This window comes from Tamandua tetradactyla, chromosome 7, assembly GCF_023851605.1.
Source record: "Tamandua tetradactyla isolate mTamTet1 chromosome 7, mTamTet1.pri, whole genome shotgun sequence".
Taxonomy (NCBI): Eukaryota; Metazoa; Chordata; class Mammalia; order Pilosa; family Myrmecophagidae; genus Tamandua; species Tamandua tetradactyla.
The window spans coordinates 164,487,075-164,497,246 of record NC_135333.1 but is presented as its reverse complement, the minus strand read 5'-3'; positions in this window follow the sequence as shown (position 1 = coordinate 164,497,246).

The window sequence follows — 10,172 nt, the reverse complement described above, 5'->3', positions numbered from 1 at the left end:
CATCTAGTGATGGTGGGCAGCACCCGAAGAGGAAAAGCTCCTTTACTGGGTAGGGTTTGTTCCAGAATCTGGCCACGAATTGTGCTGCAAAAATGCTGCTGTCACCAAGCTAGCAGTCTTGCTTTATCAAAGAATTCTCGTTTTCTGATTTGCAGGAAATATTCTTTCCTGACTGTTGTGTACCTTTATTTGTTTATGCAGTGTTGGTTTTTCTTTTTCCCTGATGAATAGAAGTTTCATACTTTTATGCAGCAAAACCTGCTGATCTTTTTTTTTCTTTATATTTTTTTGAACTCTTCTTTTCCAGGTTTAAAAATATCATTCTCCTTTGAATATGATGATGAATATTCAGTTTGATTTTCTTGCAGTTTTTCAGCATTCTGATTTTTCAATAACACTTACTCTTATACATCCTTAATTGTTTTTGCTTATGGCTGCAAAAAAAAAAAAAGAAGAAGAAGGCTCACATTGATTCTGTTTCTGAAGACATTTAGGGGTACTTTAACCAATTAATGTTTCTAATTATTTCCTTTTTAAGCATGGGAAGAAGTGATGCATGATTTTTTAAATCTACATTTAAGTGATTCACTCTTTTTTTTATTATTATTAATTAACGGAAAAAAAAAAAAGAAATTAACCCAACATTTAGAAATCATACCATTCTACATATGCAATCAGTAATTCTTAACATCATCACATAGATGCATGATCATCGTTTCTTAGTACATTTGCATCGGTTTAGAAGAACTAGCGACACACCAGACAAAGATATAGAATGTTAATATAGAGAAAAGAAATAAAAGTAATAATAACAGTAAAAAAAAAACAAAAAAACAAAAACAAAAACAAAACAAACAAACAAAAACAAACAAACAAACAAAACCTATAGCTCAGATGCAGCTTCATTCAGTGTTTTAACATTACTTTACAATTAGGTATTAAGTGATTCACTCTTAATAGTTATGTAAACATGGGCAAATTGGTTAACTTCTCTGTGCTTCAATTCCCTCATCTATAAAATGAGGATGATAATAGTTCCTATATCATAGGATTATTGTGAAGATTACATGAATGAATATATTCATAGTATTTTGGTCTATTATTTAGGCATGGAGAACAGTTCCAGAGCCTTCCTCTTAACCAACATTCAATCACAGGTCAGAGAGGTCATGTGAATATTCTGCCAGTACTTTGATTACCACTAAGGATTTAACAACTGAGAAAATAACTTAGAATGAGTTTAAGGTTAAAAATGGTTGCTCTGTGAATGAGACCTACTGTCACCTGTTTTCCATAAACTTCCATATACCTACCAGAGAACCACAGATGGCATTTGAGACTTCTGGGGATTAACATTAGCTAGGAAAAAAATAACGGTCCCCAGTGGTCTGTGTCCTTCCCTCTTCCCAGGGCCCAGTTGCTCTGGTGAATAGCTCCAAGTGCCTTTACTAAAGGCTAGGAGGAAGACATCAGCATACACTTCTGGTGGCACTGCAGAGCCCTCCTCCAGAGCATCTGGTCTACCCTTTATTCTAGGGGCCTTGGGGCCTAGAAAGTGACTCAGGTCTGGGAATTGGGTGAAGGCCTGTGACTCTGCACCATCAAGACGTTGGTCAGTCCACTGTTCCCTAGACTTAGATTTTTTTAAATTTTGGCTATATACATTAAATGAAACTTTAGTGGGGTGACCATGTATTTTAGCCCTAAAGGCCCTAAGATCTATTAGACACCCCCAAATATCCCTATGAACCAAATCATTCTGACACTTACCCCTAAGCCTTCTGTTTATTTCAGTGATCAGGACCCATTTACCGCTGAAGGATCAGTGCTGGCCTCTAACCCTCCCATTTTACATCCTCCTTTTTGAAATCAGGAAACCTTTTTCAATGGAATCACCTCACACCACCATGCCTGTCCTACAGAGGGCATCCACTTTTCAAGAATTATAATACTTTCCTCACCGAAGTATTTGTTCTGGAGCAGGACAAGTAGACCAGATATTATAAATTGAATCCCACATTCCTAGCTCCTTACGTCTTTGGATTCTGTCCTCTACATTATGTCAAGGAGCGCCTGGCATCTCAGATGCACAGACCACCACTGAGACTCAGTTTCAGACAATGAATCATATAGTTTAAACCTCTCTCAATAGTTTAATCAAGTAGGTTGAGTCCCGAATTTTTGGTGAAGGTACTCATAAGATGAATTTGGCACAATCTAAAGTTATATTCCTTTTTCTAACACTCTCAGAATATTTTCCCATCATCTTGTGATTCTTTTGGAATGTAAGCCTTCTCTTATCAGGTTTGATTTTGCTATCAGAGCATGCTAGAATCTAACTCTAGTTAAGGGTCTGGAGCCAACGAGCAGAGGTGGGGGTTGGCCATGAGGATACTTGGCCTCCTCTTGAAAGGTGACCACTCGGTGAAATTGCAGAGTTGAATGCAGAAAAGGAGGAAGCTGTTACAGGGTTTCTGAATGAGACAGGGCCAGACTCATCAGGATAGGAGGGAGGATTGCTTTTGATGGCACAGGAGGTTCTGTGTGTTTTTAGGTTTCATACTCTTGGAGTTATCTGACAACTACAGGATAGCTCCATTCCGATACTCAGGGGAACCATTTTTGCCCAAACAGTGCCCTAAAAGACCTGGTGATACTGTGAATTCAACCTATTTTGTAATTCATCAATTTCTGGGATCCATCCCTGCACTGATTTTCAGCTTCAGAAGTTTTGGGCCTTTGAGATATAAGGAATATTAAGAAGATTTTAAGGAAGTCACAGAAACTTTCTCATGCACCGACCATGCTTGGAAGCAAGAATTTAAGTCCCTGAGCCTGTCCAGTTACGTGGAACTGCACATCTCTCAGTTTTTGTAGTCCTCCCTCCTCAGATCACTAGAGCCTTGCCTTCAACAGGCACTTCCTTCTGTGTGGCTATAGGTGATACTTTGGGTATTTTGCTACTGGGTACCATGAACTACTATGAGTACAACTAATGATATAATCAAAATGCAATTTTATATTTCTCTCTTACCAGCACTTTAAACTTTATTCATGGATGGTAAAAGGAGAAGATGATCTTCCTCTGCCCTTGGATGAAAATTATGACAGGTTTCATGACTTTTCCTTCTCTCCCTGCTTACTGTCACCTCTACCTGATAGCCATCATTTTCTACTCCATCAGAGTTGAACACACAATGGAGAGGAGAGGCAAAAGGGTAAGTGAGTTATTACTTGATATGGTGGCTTCTTACTCTGTGGGCCTGGCACGTGTTCAAAGCTGGTGGGCCTGAGATGGATCACACTGATTTTTCCTCTCATGGCACATGCATAGGAATTGCGGAGGTTCCCTGGATGTTGCCTCTCCTGCAGTTCCCTTGACTTAAGTGGATGCATCTTTATTCCAGCTGGTCTCTTTCAACTCCTTTCTGAGACTCTGGATATCAGCTGTATATGACCAAGTTCTTTGTGCTGAAGTCTTCTCATTCCTTCTAAGAGCTGCTACTGGACTGCAGCCAGGACCTCCTCCTGTGTACCCACATATGATCATGGGTGGCCTCCTTCATGACTTGCCTCAACAAACTTTGGGAGTGCCCGCTGATCCCGGTACAGCAGTCCTCCTGGCTCCTCCGTCTCCAAAGCAGGTAGTCAGGTGGAATTGGACTTTTCGGTCATTAGTCAGGCCCCTTCCTTCTCTGTCTCCTAACATGTCATGCATCATGCATCACTTCTTCCCATGCTTAAAAAGGAAATAATTAGAAACATTAATTGGTTAAAGTATCCCTAAATGTCTTCAAAAACAGAATCAATGTGAGCCTTCTTCTTCTTTTTTTTTTTTTTTGCAGCCATAAGCCTCTTCTAGTAGGCTACTGGCATCCTCTCACTAGGTTGGAGTTAGGAAATGGAGAGGGCACCCTGTCCCCACCTCTCCTCCCGAAGGGGAATACTCACAGCAGAGGAGAAGCAGAGAAGCCTCTTCAAAAATATCTCCTCAACCAACTTCTCCAAATTCTCTCTCTGCCTTCTTTAGATCCTTGATTTCCCTAGTGCCCCGGGAGACACAGAACAGGTTTTCCTTCATTCCCTTAAAAATCCTGCAAGCACAGGGGTGAGGTTGGGGTCTGTTTCACTCTAATTCTGGTATCCTGATATTTGATCTGTTGATGGTTTAGTCTAAACTGAGGTAGGAATAGTACCATCCTAATTTACATTATAGTAGTTTTAGTGACCTTTTTTCAAGGGGTGCCATTTTTTACCTGCATCTCATTCTTCCTACTTTCAAATCCAGCTAGGTCACATGGCTAAACTCAGATTCCCAATAGCTTGAGACTTTCTTTTGGAAAAAAAATCCAGTCTAGTTATCTTTAGTGGAACTTTATCAGCTGATATTAATTCTAATTTCTGGGTGGGACAAGGAACAAAGCCTGATGTCACATAGCCAAAGTAAAGCAGTCAGGAGAAATGCCTACCTCACCACAGGCTGTTCTAGCAGAAATCCTGTAGAACCACCTATTTTTCTCTTCAGACCTATCAATATTGGCTTTATGCGTTTGGGGACGCTGCCACTAGGTGCATATATATTTATAATTGTTATATCTTCTTGTTAAATTGATGCTTTTATCCATAGGTAGTGCTCTTCTTTGTCCCTTGTAATAGTTTTTAACTAATGCCTATTTTATCTGATATTAATATAGCAACCCCAGCTCTCTTTTGGTTATTATTTGCACAGCATATTTTTCTCCATCCTTTCATTTCAACCTACATATGCCTTTGAATTTAAGGTGATTTATTGTAAACAGCATATAGTTGGGTCGTGCTTTTTGTATTCATTCTGCCAATCCCTGCTTTTGACAGGAGAGTTTAATCTATGTTTTTTTTTTTTTTTTCAGATGGGCAGGCGCCAGGAATTGAACCTGGATCTCCAGCATGGCAGGCAAGAACTTGGTCACTGAGCCACCATCACACTGCCCCAATCCATTTTTAAAGTAATTGCTGATAATGCAGGCTTTCTTCTACCATTTTGCTATTTGGGCTTTGTAAGTCTTAAAGCTCTTTTGTCCTTCAATTCTATGATAATGTCTGCTTTCATATTTTGAGTTGCTGACTTGCTGCAATCCTTGGAATTCCATAGTTTGCATCTTTGCCACTATCGCATGGCTTCTCCTTTTGGCTTCTACTGCTGCTCAGTTGTCTGTCTCTCTTTGCATTTCCTCTCCTTATAAGGTTTCAGCCATATGGATGAAGGCTCACCCTGATTCAATTTAGCCCTATCGAAATAGGATCTTTGAAGATCCTGTCCACAAATGAGTCTGTGCCTCCACTAATAATGCATCTTCAAAGGTCCTATTTACAGATTGATTCACACCCACACTGACATGGATTAAGACTTGAGCATAGCTTTTGTTGGGGACATGAGTCAATCCCCAACATTACCTATGGTAGTTATTCAAGTCCTGTGTGTAAAGAACTCACTGAGGTGTGTTGAATGCATTTGAGGAAACTTCCAGCTCATGCCACCACTACTTAAATATGTGTTCTTTCCAGTTATACTTTCTCTCGAGAAAAAGTGTTGGGCACTTGAAATTCTTTTAGATGATATCAGAATTGGTACCAAAGCAACCCAGATACTTATGCACACAAATGCAAGAAAGGAGGTGGTAGAAGCTGGACGGCTATATACATCCTGGTTATCACATCTTGGCTCTATAAGCTAGGTTGGCTTAAATCTCTGCACTGCCACTTACTAACTGTGGGATCTTAGAAAAATTACTTACCTCTCCAAGCTTAAGTTTCTTCATCTGTGAAATAGGGATAATAGTAACTATCTCATAAAAGTATGTGAATTTCTTTGCATGATTCCTATCATATAGCAGCTTGATTTCTGGATATAGTTTACTTGAAATTTTGTGTTTGAAACATTTTATTCCCTGAGTTTCATCTTCCAGTGAACTAATGATCCTGTGTTTCATGTCTCCAGGGTGTCATAAGAATATCTGTAAACACAGTTAAGGTGCTAAAAGGAGGTTTTTTGTTTTTTGTTTTTTGTTTTTTTACAACCAATAAGCTTCGTAAAACTCAATTTCTTAGCACTAATAAGTCTGGAGTAGAACTGGAAGAACATGAAAGGTGGATGATTGTCAAGATGAATTTATCTGAAAGGTTTTTTAGAGAGAGAAAGTTTCTTTAAAGCCAAATTGACATCCATTCCATGGGTGAATTAATTTACTATATGTTCATCCAGGTTAATACCAGGCTGTGGAAAGAGCGTCATTTCACAATTGGGTCAAGCACTGCCTGCAAAATGCAAGAGTAAAAGTGAGCTTATACAAATGCCCAGTGACTTCTTTCCCAGCTGAGCTCAAGAAAAATTGGCAAAATCTCTGAAGCTAGCCACCCAGAGATCCCATAATTTTGTAAAAGCGACTTTCAAACCTGTAACCCTGAAATACAAACCTTCCATTATCCTACTCTACTTTGCTGAATTAAAAGAAAAATCTCAGCAAGTTAAATTATGAATTGCTTCTTTTACTAGACATTTCAGAAGAGTCTTATAAGTTGTAGAGAACGCGTTAAGGGGAGAGTAAAAGTATCACCTCTAATTCCATTTTTAGTATTCCTGGATTATTTTATTCATTTGCTTTTGATTTCTTTTAAAGTAACCCTAATGCTATGAACCTGAATTTTCTCGTTTCCCTGTCCTGTGGGTTGAAATAGGGGCACATTCATGGTGATAACCTACATTTTGCTGAGTCTGTCTCACAACTTCAAGTTTCAGAACCTTGAGTCCCCCGACCGAGTCTCACTCAGTTATTTGGGTGAGTTCTCAGAGGGTGTCTCACAAATAAGTCTGTCCTCTTGAGTTACCATGTGGCAGTCACACTATCTTCTTCCCATGCTCAGACGGTCTTCTCCATTGACGTCTATCACCCAATGCGCCATTGGCTGCCACTAGTGTCTTCTGGGCTAACACCACGAACTGTGCCATGGACCCATCTTTCTGGCATCCCCAAGTAGTCAGCCCTGGTGATGCCAGAGCAGTTTCATCTTTCCTAGAGCCCTAAACGTGCCAAAGTTGGGCTGCATCCCTCACAGAAGAGAAGGCCCTGCTCTGTGTGTCACTTTGTCATTTGGACACCCAAGAGTGTATCAAGAGAGAGCCTTTGTGACCTACAGATTTCATCATCTATTTGCAGCTTTTCTTGCTACAGTGCTTGGATAAGAATCCCTGGGACTGTCCCAACCACACTCCCCAGCCTCTCCCTTCCTGTGAAAAGGCTCCTTCCTCTTATGCAAACCAACTCATGCAAATACATGCCTTTTTTTTCATTCATAAGTGCATTTTTTGTACTCTTTTGGTTACAAGTAACAGGCGTCAACTTCAGCCAACAGAAGCCAATAAAGGGATTGGATTTTATATCTGCATAGCCAATCTGTAGCCAAGTCCAGTGAACCATAAGGCAGGAGCCTTGAGGAGAAACTAAAATAGGGGATGGAAAAAACTATCATGATCGTCCCCCTGTGTCCTTTTGACTGGCTTTCCCTGATTCCTACTTCTCCAAGGAGACAAGCAGGGCTCTGCACAGGCTTTCCTGGGGAAGGGCGAACAACTAGCTATTTCTGAAAGATCAGATAATAGTGGAGGTGGGGCCAGGTCAGAGTTGACTTCAACAAACTGGAACTTTATTCTGAGGAGAGTGAATGGTGGAGTCGCTAGAGAGTGTACAGGGGAGAAACACAAACACAAGATTTATACTGTAGTTAGGTCACACTGATGGTATTAAGAGAACAGATTTTAGGGCATAAGACCAGAAATGGATAGAGTAGTCAGCACTCTATTACAATATACAGTCTTGGAAAGAGATTCTGAAGTCCTGCCAGGAGCAAGAATAGAGAGGAAGCGATGGATTGGAGAATTATTTAAGAAGTGAAGTCCACAGGACTTGGTTATAGTTTGGCAATGCAGAGAGGGAAAAACTCTAAAATGACAGCTGGGTGGTGGAGATTGGAGATTGGTGGTAATATTGATTGAGATGTGGGATTTGGGAGAAGGAGCAGATTCTGTTTTGGGGAAAGTGATACTAATATCAACTTTGTCCCTTTTGAATTTGAGAGGCCTGAAGAGTACTCAGGTGGGGATGTCTGGGAAACCACAAATATTTAATTTAATTATGTGGCTCTGGGAGTCAGTACTGGAGATTTATGGTAGAACTGAGACTTGCCAGGATATAATATGATATTTCAACCACGATTATAAATGCTGTCCTCCAAGGAGAACAAGGTTTAAGGAGAACAGGATGAAAACCTGGAGAACAGCAGCATTTAAAGGGAGTGGGAAGAGGGGAGAGAGGAGAAGAAGCCCATGAAGGAGATAGAGAGATAATCATCAGTGTCAAATACTGCAGTTAAAAAAATTCATTTTTTTAACTGCAAAGTATTTGTTGAGCACCTGCTAAGGTCAGCATGCCATAGTAGTTAAGAGCTCAGTCTCTGCAACCAGACTTCTTTGGTTTCAATCACAGCTCTACAATTCACTTGCTGTGTGACTTAGGCAAGTCATTATCCTCTCTGGGCTTCTATTTTCTGATCTTTAAAATGTCAATGGTTGAGAGATTCCAAACAGAGTTGAGAGGTTATCCTGGAGGTTATTCTTATGCATCAATAGATATCACCTTGTTAGTCAAGATGTAATGGAGAGGTTGGAGGAATCAGCCTGAAAAAGTAGAGCTGTGTTCCAGTAGCCATGTTTCTTGAAGATGATTATATAATGATATAACTTTCACAATGTGACTGTGTGATTGTGAAAACCTTGTGTCTGATTCTTCTTTTATCTACCTTATCAACAGACGAATAAAACATATGGCATGAAAATAAATAATAGGGGGAACAAATGTTAAAATAAATTTAGTAGATTGAAATGCTTGTGATCTATGAAAGGGAGAGGTAAGGGGTATGGTGTGTATGAATTTTTTCCTGTTTTCTTTTTATTTCTTTTTCTGAACTGATGCAAATGTTCTAAGAAATGATCATGATGATGAATATGCATCTATGTGATGATACTGTGAATTACTGATTATATATGTAGAATGGAATGATCATATGTTAAGAATGTTTGTCTGTTTATTTTTTTTAATTAAAAAATTAATTTAAAAAATGGCAATGGTAACAGTAATTACTTCATAAAAGTGGCACGATGATTAAACAATGTCTGGCACATGGTAATCATATAATAAAAGCTATTATTATCATGTGTCAGCCACTCTTCTGGGCTCCAAGTATACAACTATGAATAAATCCCTGCACTTAGGGACTTTATATTCTACCTGGGGGTGGGGGTGGGGGTGGGGGTACAGATCATAAACAAAGAACAACAAAAACAAGGAAATAGCAGATGCTTTATAAAGAAAATTTAAAAAGGTGATATGATGGAAGGCTGGGAGTTGGATGGGATACTTTAGATGGAATGGTCAGAGACATCTCTTTGAGGAAGTAGCAGTTAATTTGGAACTTCAGTGATAGGTAGGTGTGAACCATAAGAAGTTATGAGGGCAGAGAGTTCCAGGCAAAAGATAAACAAATACAATGCTCTTAGATAGGAACACATTTGATGTGTTCAAGGAAAAGAAGGAAGCCCATCTGTCTGACCCCATGCTTGTCATATTATATCTCATGGCCTTTTGGATGCAAGTCGTATTAATAAAACCATAGACAAATACAAAGTCCTAAAACTGATAGCAGTTACTGTAAGTTGGCTCACTCGATGCATATTTCTTACCTTTTCTATCAGGAAAGCTAAAACTTACATTCTTAAACTCCCTTGCAGCTATATTGAGATGTAAGATGGTTTTTACCAAAGCGTTTAGGCACAGATGCAAGATGGTGACTGAGCACTGAGTGCGGATTTTCTGCTAAGCTCAGCTGTGGAAGCCCTTGATTCTTCTGCATCTGGCAAGTCCACTAAAACAGTCCCATGCTGTGGGAGGGCACTTGTTTCCTGGCTGCTTTGCTTCTGGGTGAGAAGCATTCCAGCCTGAATCTCTGGTCCTCCTAAAGATTCTGTGAGTTCTTTGGGTCTTTTCACGTATTTCTTTCTGCTTAAGCCAGTCACAGTGAGATCTGTTGTCTGCACCTAAGAACCTTGATCTATATAATCCTCTACTAATTCTGAACTCTTA